A 20,098-nucleotide genomic window follows, 5' to 3' on the forward strand; every position below is an offset into this window, starting at 1 on the left:
CGATTTTGTTTGCGCACTTGGCGCTTGTATTTTAAATCAATAGTTGTAGGGCGAGAGCGGGAGCCAATAAAGCTTTAGTCCGTTCGCTCTTGCGAATTCGCCCCGTCTCTCGCCACCGTAGCATAAGTTAGGTTCTAAGAGAAATTATTGAAATATTAAAGTTAGTGATCAACCAAACGACATCGTAGCCACTCCTTTTCGTCGCCGTGCTTTCAAAATAGTTTCTTCACAAATAACGTAAATTAAATCTCGAACTACTGCAGTCACAAGTTTTTCGCGTTGTTAATACATGACAGTATTAGATTTTCAGTTTTTTTGTTGGGTGCGCGCTAAGCGTACATCCCAGCTTTGAACATTTTAGATTTGTGATGATGGTAATGATAATGATGATGATGATGAAAACAACGCTGTTGCCGTCTTGTTTTTGTAGTTGTAGTTGTGAGAAAGGAAATCACCACTGTAACAGTGCTGGTTATGTTTACTTGCATTGTTTTGGCAATTTCTTGCGGAGTAATTGACGACTGCGAGGGCTAAGAGGTATTTTGCAAGCTGAGGGGCGCGGGAGAGACCGAGTTTTCGTACTCTTCGGTGCTTTTCGGAGAGTATAAAGAGAAATATGCGTTTCGTAGATCGGTTTGGAGCCTACGTGGGGTTTCTGAGACTTCTAGGTTCTTTGAACCCAATTTGGTGCACTTTGCACTTTGTTTTGTCGGGAATAGCACACGGGAAGTACTTGTATTTTATTGTATGTTGATATATCTTTAACTGCACTTGTTTCACACTCGCATGCAACAACAATTCAACTAATTTGTTAATGCACTTTGTGCCGTGTTGACGTCATTTCAATTTACAGACAAAGTTTGTTTTTATGTAGTCCCATTCCAATCCAAATTATCTTTATTTGTTTTTCTCGTGCGTGCATTGGTTTTTTTGTGAGTATAATTACCATACTCCCTATTTCTTGAGACCCACTCAAAATAATATGTTTAAAGCCAATATCAATAACCGAATCGATATTTGGTTATCCGTAATCTTCAAAAAATCATTTGGGCTAGCACCACAAATTGGACTTGATTGGGTGGATACTGGTTAAAGAATTTTAAACTTGCCATACTTTGCTTTCTTTTTTTTTTCAATGGAAGCACTACGATGCCGTCTGCTTAAAAAAATAAAACCGTTATTCTGAAAAAATGTAACAGTAGCTGGAATTTACGGGAATTTAAGGGTTTTATAATCAGTTGAATTTTTTCCAAATGCATTAACATACAAATTTCATAATTAATGTACATGATATCCAACAATATCCCGCTCGTATTATTTGGTTTCTAAATATTCTCGCCAAATGTTCGGACCGATCGTTATCGTTTGAGAAAATGTACAAGAAAGGGAACCCGCATACCCACGAACCCTAATCTCAACCCCAACCCTCTTGTGCGTCCTGATGACTGCTTGTGCGCGAAGGTGTGAAAGTGAGAAAGGGTAAGAAAAAGAAAACCCGCATACCCACGAACTCTAATCTCAACACCCACCCACTATTGCGTCCTCACGACTGCTTGTGCGCGAAGGTGTGAAATTATAATTTTGATAGTTTTGATGAAAAATAACAATTTTTAATTAAGAATCGTGAAAATTATACTATTGGAAAGGCCTTGAAAAATGCTTTCGAATGATACCAAATTTTTTTTTTATTTTTTGGTGGGGGGAGCATATAATTTTTTTGGGGTAGTAGTGGGGACTTACGGGAGCAGCGAATCCGGCTTATCCTAGACAATCACCATGGGTTTGGGGTGTCTTAGCTTACCGCCGCTCCTGACGACCGCCGCTCCCGACCGCCGGTTTACCATTGTAAACATTACTATATCCTTAAAAATTTTAAATGTTTTAATTTTTTCAATTAATTTTTCCGATTTTTTCCTGCTTGTTTCGACTTATACACTACCTACTAGAAATACCAGTTTTGGAAAAGTTTTATTCGGACGGACGGACGGACGGACACACGGACATAGTTAAATCGGCTCTTAAAGAGATGATCATCAATATATATGCTTTATAGAGTCGGAAATTTCTACTTCACTGCGTTGCAAACTTTTGACTGAAATTATAGTTTAAATTAATCTTAACCTTTCATTTTTAAGCCGCATATTTTCTTAACTTAACTTTTCACATTAAAGAAATTTTTTTTAAGCCCGTGAAACTTGGGAAACCAAAATGTTTGCCAGAAGAGAAAAAATAACTTTAAAAATTACTCTACGACTAACAGGTAAAAATACTCAGCTTTACATTTTGATGATATAAATAGCGAATTCAAAAAGCCACACATTGCCAATAAAATTAAAAAAAATGTGGCTAGATAAACACAAGTTTTGCAATTAGGAGCAGAATTGAGCAAAAAGGGTTAGTTTTATGACAACAATGACTTTTGTAGTTATGTTCTCGTTCTTACTCTTTAGCCAGACTGTGCTAATGATAAGTAATGTTCCACATAACACAAACACAACTGTTGGTTAAAATCTTAAGACACACCAATGAAAACTAAAAAGCTAATTTACATGAATAAATACCTTCGCAAAGAATTTTTATTTGCTGATAAATGAAACTTTATTTTTACACAAAACGACGAATACGCCAAGTTTTCCAAATTTCGTCCAGTTTAACCACATTGCAAAGTCTCTAAAACATCTGACTTTGTTGCTGTGACAACACTACAGAGTTGCAAACCTACAATTTTTGGAACGCTTTTTTTCAAATCATGGTATCTAGATTCCATTAGTATTGACCATTCTTAAAAATTAATTAAGAAACTAAATAGCTTTTTGCACCAAAATCGGGTTTTTACGCATAGTGGATTGGCTTTATTGTTTATATGTTGTTGCAATAGGTCGACGCATTCTAAGAATAGACTTCCGATCAAAATTTTATTACACATAGTAAATTTATATAAGGTCAAGTAATAAGTAATCCATTATGTGAACAATAGATGACTTTAGTGATCTGTATTTCGCGTTGTATAAGTTCGATTTAATTTTAGAAGGTGGTGTTAGATAGCTAACGTACTATAGAAGCTTCTTAAAAAAGTTTTTTATCGATAACACAAACGCTTTGAGAGCTCGATAAATATGGAGAGCGGCAAATAAAAAATTCGCTATGTTTTACAATTTTTCTTTGATAAAGGCAAAACGCAAGCCAGGCTACTGAAATATTCAATTAGATATATGGCTCTAATACTGTAACGCCAAAATTTGATGTTAAAGATGATATACTCTGCGGAAGGCCAATCGTCCGAAATGCCAATAAAATAATAGAAATCGTTGTGTTTGACCGTTATCCAAGCAGTAAATCAGTTGTCTAGGAGCTAAACATTGCTCAAAACAGTTTCGAACCATTTAACTGAGGCTGAAAACACAAAAAAGCTCAACCCTAGACCACACACAGCAATAGAGACTCGCCAGAAGCTCCGAGAGCTTGGATGGGAGGTTTTTTTGCATCCACCTTACAGCCCGGATATCGCAAAAAGTGGCTACCACCTTTTCCTATCAATGTCCAACGATTTAAATAGTGTAAAATTAGCTACACAAGAGGATTGGGAAAACCGACTGGCTCAGTTTTTTGTTATTAAGGACGAAGGATTTTATAAGAGGGGTATCGTGAAATAACCAAAAAAATTACAATTAATTGTAAATAAAATGGTGCTTATTTGAAATAAATCGGTTTATTCTTACCATAAAAAATGCTTTGAAGTTCATGTTCAAATAATGGATTACTTGTTACTTGACCTTATTTTTTTGGCCAATACAAAAATGCACTAAAATACTTTGTAGAACCACTAAACAGCTTATCAATGTTATTTCAGGATCAATTTCATTGCATCAAACAAATCAACGATTTCCCCGCGATTTATTCATGAGAAAATCATTTTCTGATGACATACACCAATTTGTTGAGCTATGCCTGAATAAAAATCCAAGATCTCGATGGGCTGCATCAAAGTTAATGACACACTCGTTTCTGAAGCAATGCCGCCAATCTAGTTTTTCAGAACTATTCAAAGACTTTCGTTTTGATTCGTCCACATTTAAATCTGAAGAACGTAAGTAATATAATTTAGTTTACCTAAATAAGTAATATTAATAGAATGGTATACAACATTTTAAATTAACAATAATAAATATTTGTTACAGTAAAGAATTTTTCACAATTTTTATATCAGTCTGTCGTGTTTAGCCTGGCTGTCCTGGTGGTCCTGGCTGTCATGGATGTCTATCTTAACGATCTTAACGTATGTCTTCAAACTTCATTTTAGGATCTGAGCCAAATTGCTGATGGGAGTACAAAGTCGGTCAACATTTTTCTTCATTTTTTATATCAGTTCTTATATATCCTTGATATGAAAGGGCCAGAGCAAACAGTCCAGAGACGATTCCGACAGGAGATCAGCTAGAACTTGCAATACCAGATCTAAGACCATTTGTTGAAGTGCAAATTTTCAACAAAACTTATGTATGCCTTTTTGAATCATGAGCAACGTTGTTTTACTTATGTGAAAATGTAGCAGAGGATTATCTTGAGTTTGAATTAACAAACGCTTCGAAAAATTGATGGGTTGATGTAAAGAATTATTCTTCCAAAATTTTAGAATGGAGTGGTCGTCTGTTTAGATGATTTACTATACTACTGCTTGGCGCGGAACTTGATAAACAATTGGGTTTGCTCGCAAAAATTTAAAGTTTGAAGAAGTGTTAAATTTAAATTTATGTGACTTTCGGCTACGTCGTTCGCTTAAGGAACTCAGAAAGTTCCTACGCATTAGTAAATGCCATTTCTGCGGTTGTATATCAATTTTATTCGACCGTACCCAATATTCATAAAAGGTATTATAGGAATTTTTCTAGTCTTTATTTTCTTCAGCAAGATTCCCCTCTTGACTGTTCATAGAAACTTGTCCTCTGAAGCAGGCTTCCTGAAGAATCACGTGCTTACCATTTTTGGTGTCCTTGCGGCTCTTCTGCTACTGCTGCTGCTGCTTTTCGTCGTTGTCCTCCCCAGCATCGCTCCTCGCCGTTGACTGCTTGCTGGTGTCACAACCGTGACGGCTCCTCCGAGACTCTGAATGTTATACGAACCTCCCAATCCGGGGCTGGCAAGGTGTATCGCCTACCAGATAGAAATAGGTTCTGCCTCTTCGCCCAGCCACCTTCATTCCACCCTCAACGCAAGGACTCCTTGAGCTCGATTTAACCACGATCTAGCACCGTTGGATCTCAGCGTTATAGCCGTAGCCTTTTAGACTAGTCATCGTTCGGTGTCTCGACTTTGCGATCTTGATCCTGGCACTTGTCACTTGATTTACATGCTACTGGTCTCAAGTACTCGCACCCGCTCTGATTCTCGCAATACTACTTCGGGGTGAGCTGCGCTTGCACCGCCCTTTTATAGTCTGTGGTGATCCTGTTATCCTTCTACGGCTCCTGCCATAGCGCTTCGCGCCAACGGGCCTCGCTGCCGCCCGTTTGGTCTCAAACCGAGTATAGGGACACCCGGCTTGTTCGATGGTGCTACCTCTCCCAGCCGGATCCGCGCGATCCCGGCCGCCGGGCGCTTTAATCGGCGGAAACCCATCCAGACTTTTGCCGCAAACAGCGTCGTCGGACGAGAGAGCGAGACCACTCCCTGGTCCGCCTCGTGGTCACCAGTAGCCATCTCGGCCATCTCGTTATCTCGCCCGGAGACGATGACTCGTCTTAAGCCTCGCTGACTGGTGACGGGGTCAGCCTCGGTTTCCGCGCATCCTCAGTTCCGTTATTCGCGGCGACGTGTACCGGTAACGGGACTCGGCCTCCGAATACACAGCTTCTACGGAACTTGCATAACCGGCGTTGTAAGCAGGTTACGGTATCTGCGGCTTTTAGCCCTAGCTCTCGGGCTCCTGTTTTTTTTGTTTATTCCGTTTATTTGCTTAAATCTAGTAACATAACAAAAGAAAATGAAGATTTTAAGTGGACGTAAGCTGACAATGATTCGCACAACAGCGACAGCTTATGGGTCCAGTCCCCTCCCCTCTCTCCCTCTGCATTCCTGAGTTTCCGCATTACAGACGCGTCGAATTTGGCCGTCGTCATGGTTTGCGTTTTCTTCCATTCTAGAACCGCAGGTTGGAGTTCCATTTCCCGTGTCGTGTCCGTACTTCTTCAGATACGTGCGGAAGCATCCGTGTCAACTCAGGATCTGAATAAGGTAGAACCCCACCTGACCATGCTTCCTTTCCAGCAATGGACTCAAGACTGGTATAAGAGCATAAGTTCAGCACCCATACGTCTCTCTTTCAGGCTGTCGCACCTCGCGCCTGGATAGTTGGTCCATACTAGAGACCTTTTCCTCCACTTCTACTACAGGAATGTAAGTGCGTACCAAGCGTACGAGGGCGTCATGGCGGCTTTAGCCCGGACCGGGGCGGCGTATAGCACTTGCGACCTAACAACGCCCACCATGAGTTTCCTCCGATCCTGCTTCGGGTCCACCGTGTTCAGTAGGATCCAAGTGAGCGATCTGGAGTTCGCTGCCGCCTTGTAATTAGCGTACGCTAATGAATGACAGCCTGGTGTCAATTATCATTCCTAGGTATTTCTCTGGGATAATATACTGACCCCGCCGACCATCAGTTTCGTTGTCTCGACGAGCTGCCGGCTGCTTAAGAGAACAGCCTCCGTATTGTGGGCAGCGAGCTGGAGACCAGAAAGTGCCAGCCATGACTCCACCTTCCTCACTGCTGTGTTGGCCCATTCCTCCACTTGGGCTACCGTCTTAGCCACGATCGTGATGTCGACGTCGTTCGCGAGTCCAGTTACTCGGATGTTGGCAGGCATGTTAAGAATCAGCAGTCCGTCGTACATCGTGTTCCACAACAGGGGACCCAGAACCCATCATTGTGGCACCCCAGCAGTAGCGGTGTACTCTTTGGGGCCGTCGCTCGTTTCGTACAGCAACAACCAAGGTAGCTGTCGTCGATCTTTATTAAATACTCCGGGATCAGTTGCCGCCTCAGGGCCGTAAGATGTCGAACGTGACCAGTAGGCAGTATTTCTTCGTTCCGCCTATCCAGTTATGGCTCCCGTTGCTATCCAGATGTTCGAAATGAGTTTCTCGAACACTTTGCCGATTGGGTCGAGCAGACACATTGGTCTGTAGGAGAAAGCTTCTCCAGGCTTCCTTGGTTTGTTCAGCAGCAACAGCTTCTGGATTTTTCACCTGCGCCAGCGCTGGCTTCATAGCTTTTTTGGGCACTGCATCCGGCCGTGGAGCTTTCTTGTTCTGCAGACTCCTTCCGACTTCCGCAACCTCAGCCTCCGTTATCGCGTTGATCTCCTATTAAAGACCCATTTCGTATTGTGTTCGCCCCTTGACGCCACCCGTTGGAAACAAAGTGCGAAAGACCTCGTTCAGGGTTTCGTAGTCCGTTGGACTCCCCGTCCTCGCATTACTGGCAGAAAAGGTTTTCCGCGTGCCAGAACCGATTTAAATATGCTTTAAAGCAACCGTTTCCAGTGAGCACTTGGCTCAGGCCACCTGGCATGCTTCCACGCTTCTATGCTGGGAATAAGTGCCAAGCCCAGCGACCCGTGTTGGCGTTATCCCATGTTTGTTGCCAGCAGGATTGAGTTTTCGGTTTGTTTCTCATCAGCTAGCAGGTCTACTGATATCATGTTGGGTACAACCAGTGACGCATTCTCTGAAACTGTGCAGAAACATCGGGACACTCTAAAAGAGCATTGCTATAGCTGCGTCTACACTCTCTGCTGTATGACGGCGCTTCATAGCTGGTGCCCATAAGCTCGATACGTAGAGTATCGCTGACGACCCACCGTTACAAATATATATATAATTCAACTTTCTCATTAAAACTTAAAAAGAACATTCCAAACACTGGCCTTTTATTATTCAAACGCGCGCCCAAAGCCAACAGCACCCGGTCACATTTATTCGACGAAGTTATCGATTGCCGATAATCATCGCCCAATAAACCCGATTACCCAAAGCGGTATTATCATCATCGTTCGATCTGGTCACACTAAGCAGCGCCTATATAAGCGGAGACACAGCCCCAGCCCAGTCACTTGCGTTCCGACGACTGTTGAGGAAACAACAACAAGGAGGAATAGCCGGGTAAGTGTTCTGGTAGTTAGACTTGGTAGTGGTGGTGGATACGTAAGAGTTCGGTTTGAAATTCGGCTCTACGACCTGGTGAGGATCACCGACGCCCGGTGTGGTTTAGGAATACGCACCCAGGCCCGGTCGAGATCGCTGAGCCCGGCACGGTTTTCGTTACTCCGGCCCATCTAAGTGAGTTCCTCCCAGAAGTCACGTTTCCGGCTTCCGACCCGGAAACGATACGGAATAAAACGGCAGCTCGAAACTAACGATGCCCGGCAGCTCGACTCTAACGATGTCCTACATTCCCACATCCCACTAGAAAATCCAAGTAGTTCGTTCCTCTAAAGCGACCCAGAACACTACGAACCCGACGTACTCGAACGACGAGGCACGACGACGCCAAGCAGTGCACAATCGGCCCTTCCGAAGCGCCAACACCAAGCAGTGCACCCAGCTACCGCACGACGTCAACAACAAGCGGTACACTCAGCCATCACATATCGGCAACGCCAAGCAGTTCCTCGAACCATTGCGCAGTGCCAGCAGTAAGCAGTGCAACATAGGCCTTCCGTAGCGCCGATCCCGCACACAAAGCAGTGCGATACTCAACGAGCTGCGATATACTCGGCCCTTCCGTAGCGCCGATATCAACAAGCAGTACCACACTCGGCCCTTCCGCAGCACCGATATCAACAAGCAGTACCACACTCGGCCCTTCCGCAGCGTCGATATCAACAAGCAGTACCACATTCGGCCCTTCAGCAGCGCCGACCCCCTTATCAAGAAGTATCACGCTCGATATAATTGTAGTTAGAAAACGTAGTCTTAATCAATCATACCATTAAAATATAAACATACTCTGTAGCGTTCGATTTGTGTTATTCTTTAGGGAAAGGGAGGTAAACCGATTAAAAGAGGAAATAAATTTCTGTCTCGAACCCTGGCCAAGGCGAGCTATACCGCCTACCAAAACAGGGTCGTAACAGTGGCGCTGCCTCGGTCTTGTCGTGTTTGCCATCGTTGCGCTGATAGCACCTGTGGTTTTTGCAGCTTTTTCTCCGACGTACATACAACTGTAATAGTAGACTGTTCCACTTTTTTCCTACTGCTCATCAGGACTCACCGTTATGTCGTAGCCATTGACAAATCTTGCTTACAGTGGCGGTTCTTTCCTCCCATGGCAACGTCGTCTGCAAAACCGACGAGTGTACAGTCGTCGTAAATCGCGTTCCACATCGTCGGTCTGAGGACTGAGCCTTGGGGGACCCCTTCAGTCACTCTGTGTCGGCATTGTCCTTCGTCAGTCTCCTGGATCAGCACCCGTTCTGAGAAGAAGCTACGTAGTATATCGATTAGGTATTGTGATATCCACCGCTTTGTGAGGGACTCCCGGATGCGACTCCAGTTGTCCCTGTTAAACGCATTTTTGACGTCTAGGGTGCACACCGGACAATAATGATTCTCCCCTCCTGACCATATCGTACCTGCGATAGCGTCAGAGGCGAGTCTTTTCACCGTGCTTATTGCGTCAGAGATCTCTCAAAGATCTTCCGTATTGAGTTTAGCATTAAAAGCGCGCGGCAAGCTGATGGGTCGCTGGGGTCCTTTCCTGGACCTTTGTGAAATTCGGGCATGCCAAAATTAGGTCGAAGACCAATCTTCCTGGTCAGCTTCAAAGGCCTGCGTTTTACGGATAATCTTATAAATATTTCCTTGAGGTTTCGCAAATGCTTTTCTGGCCTCCGTCCGATGATGATAATATCGTTCTGATACACAAAGGCGTGCGGCACCATTTCGAGGCCTATAACTTGGTACAACATACCCTCCATTTCCCGGTCTTCTTCCTTACGATAACCATTGGTGAGCCGTACGGTCTCCTTGACGGCTCAGTGCAGCCGTTTTCGAGCAGATTGTCTACTTTGTCAGCCGTTTTCGAGCAGTTTGTCTACTTCGGCGTTTTTCGGATAGGACCGCTATTTGGTCGTCCTTCTTGGTGATCCTGCGTACTGCCACGTACACAACCTCTTGGAGGCTGGTGTCGTTGGGGGTTTTCACTGCACCGTTCTGACTCCTATACAGCCGCATCGCCAGCAAAATGTGAATCTCCGATCCCGGAGAATGATCCTTTGTCGAATGTTCAGCGCCCCCGCATCTGCGGCAAGGGTCGGATTTTGGACGTATCTATTTTGGATCGGCTGCTGTTCCTACCCCTGTGGCGTTTGCCTTTGTGGCGCGTCTGTGTCCTTCTGACACCGCCTGCACACCGCAACTTGATCCGCCATTGGCCTTAGCACTGAAAGGTTCTGCATTCGCTGTTTCTGGGGATTGTTCTTCATCACGAACTTCTCCCTTTGCTGGTCGAGCTCCTCAAACTCATCTGCCAGCGCCTTCAGGGTATCCAGGTGTCATACGGTCGAATGAACATTCGGAGGGAGGCGTCACTAGGACTTTCTTCCACCACGTAGTTCTCCTTCCACCATCAAGTCTCCCCTGGATCCCACTGTCGCCCACTTTCTGACTTGCTTGGCCACCTTGGCGTAGTCCTGCGGTCAATTCCGCCACTACCGAGACTCTGGATGCTATGCGAACCTCACTATCGGGACCAGCAAGGTGTATTGCCTAGCAGGTAGAACTAGGTTCTGACTCTTCGACCAGCCACCTTTATCGCAGACTCCACGCAAGGACTCCTTGAGCTCGATTAAACCACGACCTGGCACCCGTTGGATTTCAGCGATTTAGCTTTAGACTTGTATATCGGCATGTCGACGTTGCGATCTTGATCCTGGCGCTTGGCACTTGATTTACTTGCGTACACGCACTCGCTCTGATTCTCGAACTACTACTTCGGCGGGAGCTGCGTTTGCGCCGACCTTTTATAGCCTGTGGTGGTAACGTTATCCTTCTAATCCGGCTCACGTGATCGGGTTCAAGACCACCGCCGTACGGTTAGTTCACAATGCGTTTTCTTTGTGCGGGTCTGAAGTCCGCCTATTTACCGTTTGATGTTGTTGCCCTGACCGTATGAAGGTCCTATGTGCAGCTCGGTACCGTTTGTTCACGGTGTCTCCGTTTCGCTCGGGTCCAAGGTCCATTGTTTACAGTTTAACCTGGTTGCCCTTTATTCCACCGTCATTCTCGCCTCCTTCGCATCGGGATTTGGGGGGAGTTTTAAGACATCTCACAAGAGACAAATAAACCTTAACGATCCCATCAAATTAGCAAGTTAACGTAGCGAGCAAGATAAAACAAATCAGGTCGTTACAATCTATAAAAGTTACACTTAGCAAAAGATAGTAGCAAAAGATAGTAGCACTTTTTCACAAACTTATCTGCTAAATTTAATGTATCCCAGCCAGTAAAGCGTCGTTGTCGAAAAGGGCTTCTTGGGGCTTATTTCAGAAGAAATCTAACGAAATTATGTTTTTAAACTCCTTCTTTCGGGAACCTACAAACCAAACACAGTTTAAATAAAATAATTTAACCAACCTGTTGGGGCGAGTTCCTGCCGCGCTGAGTCCTTCCAAGTGCTCGGGTTCGGGTTTAACATTCTCAAAGGGGCTTGGCCGGCGATCGGGTCTGCATTGGTCAACCAGCATCAGCAGTTGTCGGCCCATGCTTAACGACTTCGAGCGGTGGTGCAAACCTGTTCATCGCCCACGCGGGTGACGGAAAGGTTTAGAGCATTTGCCAATGATAAGTGAATGCGACTTACGGGGCAACACGGATCCACCAAAGCTCGGGCGTCAAACCGTTTCACATCGGAACAGACCAAAACCAACGCAGTTGGAAGGATGCTCACCCTCGTGCGCTACAGGATAGAGGCGCACGATGGGCCACGGGACGCTGAGAGTGGCGACATCGTCGACGAAGTCCTCTGCTGCTGCTGTTGTTCTTGTCATGATGCGCGCGGCGAATGGCAAGGTTTAACCCGAATGCTCGTGAGCAAGGCAGTTTGCGCAAAACCGGATGATTAGGACAGCGCGGAGTCGCTTAAGGGCCGAAAGACGGAGAAACCGTTGGCTTTTCCTTAAGGCGTGAACACCTCTGCAAACGCTGCACCTGTGAGCGTGTTGGTTGTTGGTCGGCGCCATCGTAAAAACTCTGTGTGTGGGAGTAGATAAAAACCAAAGCAATACGTTATGGATGATGTGAATGACTGTGACATCTATGAGGATAGACACCAGAGGATGTCAGAGAACGTCTGACAGTTGATAATTCTGAGAGGCAGAAACAAAAAAAGAGTCGCTTGGAATCAGTGGCCTCCGTCGGGAGATGGATCATCTTCGCAATTGGTCGTCGGATGACGCCACGTGTGGTGAGGACATCTGCCACTCCTTGATCACCACAATGATCGCATTAGGAATTGCCTCAAATTTTTGCTAGGAGGGTAGTTAGTTCCTCAAATGTGTTTTTCCCGACAACCGTCTGCTTGTAGAAGTGTGTCTTGAAGCTTTTGAAACCTGCCACCCATAGCCCCCCCCATATGAGGTGCGCCAGGAGGGTTGAAGTGGCAGGACACATTTTGGAGACTATACTTGGAAAGGATCAATGCCCTCGTGGCTTCAATGAAACCCTTTGATAAGGACGTTGAGACTCCAACGAACGTTTTGCCGTTGTAAAGCCCGTGTGAATGAATGGCCTGGAAAATGTGGATCTCGCAGAGGGCAAATCTCCCATCAGCTGAGTCTGCAGCTTTCTTTTGTGGATTGTGTACACTCTACAAGAGTGAATAGTTTCCTTTACAAGATTCCTCGGCTTAGGAATCCAATACTTGGAACGAATCAGTCGAATCACCAGCCATGTAAGGATATGCGATGGGTAAAAAGGACAAGAAAAACAGATAAACGAATTATGAAAGATACAATTACCTTATATTAACCCCTTAGTCACTGAATCAAAGTAAAAGCCCATATTCGAAAAACCAATTCAGCCGGATAAAAGTTTATTGTCATAGTCTAAGTATTATATTTTAAAATTAATCATGAAAACCAATGTGAACATCTTTGAAGTCATTTTGTAGCACCCATCTTTATACCCGCTGTTGTAGATCGCAAGATAGTTTCTTTCTATTATCAGTTATCTACTGAAAAACTGAAAAAATGGGAGACTTCCGCATAAAAGATATTTAAATAATACAGTAAAGAACTGACCTGGGTTCAGTTTTCGCGTCGTCAGTAATACTAACCGTTCGACAACTGTGGTTATAGTGGTCAGTTCGAAAAACAATAATAAAAAAAAAAACAATTTTCGCATAGTTATAAAGCTTTACTTGTTACTTAACATGGAATTTCACGTATCAGCTGCTTAGAACTCTACCAATTATTTTCGTCACATAATACGGTTAACACCGCCTCTTACTCTTCAGTAGCCAAAACATCACATCATCATTGCGGATACGCAAACCAAAACAAGTATGACAAAATTAAAATCGGTTCCACCGAAGAAGCCCCGAAAAAAAACCCATTCCCCTTCCCCCATTCTCCAGTCCCCTTCCCCCATTCCACAGTGCCCTCTCCCCGTAACACCTAATCAGCCAAAGCGATCCGCTCCACTTGCTTATAACAATTATAACCTATCTCCTGCATCATATGAATATTTATAAGAGATCCATGCTGAACACGAAAGTAGCAGCAAAGCAACAACTTCAAATCATAAAAAATCAACTTCACACAATAATAATCTAAATACACATGAATCTGACGATACTATGAGTGATTCATATTTTCGTCAATCCAAAACCACCTTAAGCTCCAAACCAAATAACATCCATCCTCTCTTCCCTCTTATGTGTTAGCATACTTGTTCGTAAATGTATTCCCCACAAGCCCATACCAATCAACAGCAATACATGCTCTTTAGGTATTGAAATTCAGCCCATCCCAATATATGTATTTTTAATACATATATACCTCCTTAGTTAGTAGTAGCCAACGAAATTCTGAAAATAATAGACCTTACTACCAAACCAATCCTATATGTGGGAGATTTTAATGCTTGGAGTCCATTGTGGGGGTCATCCACTCACAACTCTTTCACGGCTATTGATCTAACGTTAGCATCCGCATCGCTGTTCCCTTTTGTATGTGGACTTTAAAAGACTCTCTATACGGAAGCGATCATTATCCTGTAAAGTCACATATTCAGTTTCAAACTTATCCCAAAAACTTACCACCATCTCCAAAATATAAAATATAATATAAAATATCGCAGCAAATGTAAAGTTCACTTAAATTTCCCTGCAAAAAAAGGACTAAAACCTGTTTGCCGCCAAAATAATAAAAGGAATCAAAGCCTCAGCTAATGTAGCAATACCACAAAGCAAACCCTCTCTACACCCGCGAAATGTTTCTTGGTGGAGCAAAACTCTGCAAGATCTAAGGCAACACAAGCAATCCCTCTGGCATGACTACAAACAAACTCAGAGCACAGCTGCCCTGATTTCCTACAGAAAATCTAATGCTCTATTCAAATACAATTCCAAAAAAGCAAAACGGGAATCCTTTGAACGATTTACATCTAATATAAGTCCTCAATCATCTACCAAGAAAACTTGGTCTGACCTAAATCGCTTAATAGGAAATTTCCAAAATTACCTCAGAACAAATAAATTTAACAACGTAGTTCTCCAGCACTCTGCAGATATTAGCGATGCCTTTGCGAACTTTTGGTCGGACTACTCCAAGGACGACAACTTCTCACACCAATACAAGATTCGTAAAGAAGAAATTTTTTCTCAGGAATACACACCCACCAAACTGTCCACCGCCTCCACAGACCTTGACTCCAATTTCACTCTTAGTGAGCTCGAATATGCCCTTAAGTATGCGAAAGGAAAGACACCCGATATAGACCGAATTTCATATCCAATGCGTAAACAGTTACCCTCCGAAGCTAAATACCGACTATTAGAAATGTATAACGCAATGCTAGCTAGAGGTACCTACCCTCATGTGTGGAAATCTGCCATCATTATCCCTATCTTTAAACTTTACAAACCAACACACGAATTAACATTCTTTAGACCCATTTCTTTACTCCCTTGCTAAAGCAAAACGCTAGAAAAAATGTTAGCCAAAAGGTTAATGTGGTTCATTACGAACCAGCAACTTATTAGCCCCCACTAGACAGCTTTTAAACAACCATTTTGGTAACTGATTTTGAAAGGGCCTTCGATCGCGTAGGGGTGCATATATAATTGGATCAACTTTCCCGGTGGGGGGTAAGTCAAACCTTCACCTTAGCGAAGGCTTTCATGATCAACTGTACTATCCGAGTAGGAGTTAACAACACTCTATCCAAATTCTATACTCTCCACAATGGCATCCCACAAGGATCGCTACTCTCTGTGGTATTGTTCATGATCGCCTTCCAATCCTTAAATAACATAATATTAAGACATAAGCAAATCAAACTGTCAATTTCTATAGACGATGCCATAATTAATTGTTTCATGGGGTCAGCTACCTCACCACTTCTCCGTTTTTACTGCGGAGGCAGTAGCTATTATTCAGGAAATTAAACTTGCTCTCGAACTGCAGTGATAGTCTGTCCACCCTGCAAGGAGTCCAAAACTTTTGCAATAACAACAACCTGTTATCAGAAATTCGTCAGTAGTTTTTGTGAAAAATATAATTTATAAATTTAAATGCCGGTTCAACGTTCCCCAGCTGGCGGATCAGTAGGCGGCGATCCAAGGGAACCAATCCCCGAATTTTGCCGCATTTGCAAGGAAACACTAAATTTACTACAATTAAGTTATACAACCGCATGTCGGCATCGATTTCATGATCGCTGCATGCAAGAATTACTTAAAACCAGCCGAATTAGTAAGACTTGCAAAACGGAATTCAATCCAGACCTTATTACTTATGAAGATATCTCTTTAGCAGCCGAATTACTTGAAAATATGAATATAGCTCCAAATGAAGAACAAAATGTGTATAATATTGAATTTCCTTCACCTGGTGAAAAGTCCAAAGGTAGAGGGAGAGGTAGGGGAGTTAGGTAGTATCGAAGGGGAATGAACACTAGATCACAAACCAGGGACGAGACAACTCATTTGCAAGTACGGGACCTCAATCTCAAGAAGGGGATGAGATGAAAGAATACTGCCAACATTATCCATTTTTTTTTTTCAAAAGTCAACAGAAAGACATGATGATAGAATTGAGTTCACTTGTTAAAAAGACCGTAGAAGAAAGTCTCAGATTGCAACTGGGAAGCTTACACTACCAACTGTAGATGCACAGCCTGAAGAGCCAAACCGTCCAAGAGAAACACAAGGAAACATATCTTTACGAGCAAATGTGTCAGGGACACAGGCTAGAAAGTCTTCTTACCGAATAATCACACATGAAAAAGCTGCCAATATTTTAGCAAGTTGGCGGTTGAAATTCGATGGATCAAAAGACTCAATGCATGATGACGAATTTCTGTATAGGTTGAGATCCCTAACCGATTCGACATTAAATAACGATTACATATTACTTTGCGATAACATATATCTCTTATTCACAGAGAAAAAATTCAAGATTTTCGTGGCAAAACTTTTCAAGAGCGTTTAGGGAAAGGTTTGATGATGCCAAAGATGACTTTGACTTGTGGGAGTTGATAATATTCTCTCAGATATGAGCTCCTACATTTACAAATCCACATCCGTAGTGAACTAAGAGCAAAAGTAAGAAAACATGAACATTTTTGCAAAGAAAACAATAACGGGTTACCTCGAAATAAGGCTGGCAAACAAAATGTATCAGACATTTTAACTGCAAATGAAGACGAAGAAGAATGTGTGTCCCAAATAGTAAGAAAAAAATTAGTATGCTGCAACTGTGATCAGATTGGTCGCCGTTTTGACGACTGCATGGGGGAAAGACGTATCTTCTGCTACGGATGTAGTGCAAAAGATACCTACAAGCCTCGGTGTTCAAAATGTAACCAGACGGAAAACCGGAATCAGGATGCGCTGAACCAAACCTAATTCGCGCATTCGAGAACACAACGCCAGAAGTAATGTTAAGGTCAATGTCAATACCAATCGAAGAGCAGGAATCCAAAATCCAGTTAGATCAATCAAAATCAGTTAGTAACGTCGCAACACAAAAGTTACCTGAAATGTCAAGCTTAGAAAGTAGGAATACAGATATTAATTCATTGAGTTATTAATCACACCCAAACGTTCAACCTTGAGAAGGCGAAAGTTCTGGGCAAAAGTACGAACTGACCAAAATAAATAGTATCAGCAGTCATATTGAGCTCCGAATATCGGCTGTATACCGACGTTTTGATAGAGGGGAAATCTTTTAAAGCACTGTTGGATTCAGGGGCGACTGTAAGTTGTCTAGGAGGAGAAGCAGCGAAGTCCTTATCGCATCACCCAAAGACTCGGAAATGTAAAGGGAAGATAAAAAACGCTAGCAATGAAATGAGTGCTTTTATTGGAAAACTGGTAGTTCCAATTCAAATTCATGGTCAAATTCAAGACATAGAATTCTATTTTATTCCTGAACTAAAACAAATTTACTACAAGAAAAAGAAACAATAAATGAGTTAGGTACTGGGAATGACGGCTCTAGAAAAGATGAACCTAAAATCCACTCATTAAGTGGCGCTCAAAGAATTCAATTAGATACCGTTGAAAATTTAAAACTGTTTTGTATTAACGACGCGAAAATTTGTGACTGCAGTAGTTCGAGACGATGTTAATTTGCCAAACTTGTAGAAAACTATTTCGAAAGCACGACGAAAAGGAGTGGCTACGATGACGCTCGATTGATCACTCACTATTATATTTCAATAATTTGTCTTAGAACCTGACTTATACTAAGGTGGCGAGAGACGGGGCGAATTCGCAGGAGCGAACGGACGAAAGCTTTATTGGCTCCCGCTCTCGCCCTACAACTAGTGATTTTAATACAAGCGCCAAGTGCGCAAACACTGCCCCCTTTGAAGGGACGACGTCCTTCAGCCCAGAACGGGTAACAGGGCCAGTCGGTGGACAGCTCGCCGATATTCCCCGTCCTGCGTCCTGACGTCCGCCACTGCTATCGGCGCCGGCGTGCAACGCTACCACTCGCCCAATCCTCCACTGCTGGGGCGGAAGGTTGCCTTCTGCGACGACGACGAGCGCTCCCACGACGAGGTTGGGCTCCCCTGGTGCCACTTGGACCGCTGCTGGAAGCTGGAGATGTACTCCCGGGACCATCGCTGCCAAAACCTGTGCCTGAGAGACGAGACACCTCGCCAGCGTCGCAAGCAGGTCAGGCTGATCTGGTTCGGGAGCGCCGATGAGCAGATGCCCGGAGGTCAGGGCCTCGCCGTCCTTCGGGTCGCTGCTTAGAGCTCCGAGGGGCCTGGAGTTGAGCACGGCCTCCACGCTTGTGAGCAGAGTTCCGAGCTCCTCCGCGGTCAAGAGGTCTTGGCCTACCGTCCGAAGGAACAGGTGCTTTGCAGACTTCACACCTGTGCTCTGGGCGGTATGAACGCAAACTCGTATCCTTTTTTTGATGCGAATGTTTCGATACCGCCCCCTGCTCCTCCAGACGGACTCGGAACTCTCTCATGTGGCGATCTGCGCCGACGAAATTGGTGGAGTTGTCGCACCACACCTTCTCCGGAATCCCGCGACGACTCACGAACCTTTGAAATGCCAACAAGAACGCATCAGTGGTTAGGTCAGACACTAATTCTAAGTGAACCGCTTTAGACGCAAAACACACGAACAATGCCACGTACGACTTGTACGGTGGCTTACCACGGATACAGTACGTTGTGCTGAAGGGACCATAAAAATCAACGCCACAAATATTGAACGGGCGGAGAGCTCGAAGTCTATCTGGCAAGTTTCCCATAAGTTGCGTCAAGAGTTGCGGCTTACAGCGAAAGCAGCGCATGCACGACCAAACTGTTCGTCAGCAGACTTCTTGAGCATTAACTAGCCATATTTTCTCGCGCAGACGACTTACGAGAGCTCGTGGGCCAGCGTGACAGTTCATAACGTGCAGGTATGACACATGGGATCTGACGAACTGTGAGCTTTTAGACAGCAACAACGGGAATTTGGCTTCGTACAGGATAGGAGCATTCAATAACCGACCCCAAACTCGTAGCAATGGCGAGGAGCACCAATCTAATTTATTTTCCTGAAGAAAAGGACTTAACTTTTGAATATTCGTTGCTACAGGTTTATTTTTCCGAATTTTACTTATGTCGTCCCTGAATTCGTGAAATTGAATATCTTCAACAATTTTATAAAAAACGGAATCCAGTTCACTTCGCGAAATATTTTTTTCAACGGGCTTCGACACCATTCTTTAAATGAAACTAAAAACCCACACGAACACTCTCAGACGCTTCAGGTGCGACGAAATGGACTCTATTTTCTGAAGCACATAATTTGGTTCTGGGCTGACTACGAGAGCTATTGCCGATTTGCGTAGCTCCATCGACATTACATCAGCCGGCAGTTCGAAATGTTTATTTACAGGCCAATTATTTTCTGAGTCTAACAAGAACGAAGGCCCACCGAACCAAATGGACGTTGTAAGCTCCTCTACGTCACATCCTCAGGACACTATGTCTGCTGGGTTGACTTTCGTGGGGACGTGCCTCCAAATTGCTTTCTCCGACCACTCCTGAATTTCTGCAACCCGGTTCGAAACAGAAACCGACAACGACGAGGGATGGGTTTTAATCCAGTGTAAAGTGATCTCGGAGTCTGTCCACAGGAAAACATTCTCAATGGGAGAATTTAGCAATGGCCTGAAACGATTATATAGATCTGCTAAAAGGTGAGCTGCACACAGCTCAAGGCGTGGCAAAGTTTTCATCTTGAGGGAGACTACTTTCGATTTGGCGGTCAATAAAGACACTTTCAAACCTTTAGCAGTTTGAGTCCGAACGTAGATGCACGCTCCATACGCTCGCATGGAAGCGACAGCGAAACTATGTACTT

At 43.9% G+C, this 20,098-nt stretch overlaps 1 protein-coding gene across 5 annotated transcripts in view; it reads left to right on the forward strand.

Annotated features, from left to right (window-relative positions):
* The window catches only part of LOC108134542, a 313,008-nt gene that overhangs the window by 219,976 nt on the left and 72,934 nt on the right, over window positions 1–20,098 (forward strand). For all 5 annotated transcript variants that reach the window (XR_005977798.1, XR_005977800.1, XR_005977802.1 and 2 more), the window contains exon 3: window positions 3,851–4,087. The gene's annotated coding sequence lies outside the window, so the exon portion shown is untranslated. The remainder of the gene's footprint in view (window positions 1–3,850; window positions 4,088–20,098) is intronic.

Source organism: Drosophila elegans, unplaced genomic scaffold, assembly GCF_018152505.1.
Source record: "Drosophila elegans isolate 14027-0461.03 unplaced genomic scaffold, ASM1815250v1 contig_684, whole genome shotgun sequence".
Taxonomy (NCBI): Eukaryota; Metazoa; Arthropoda; class Insecta; order Diptera; family Drosophilidae; genus Drosophila; species Drosophila elegans.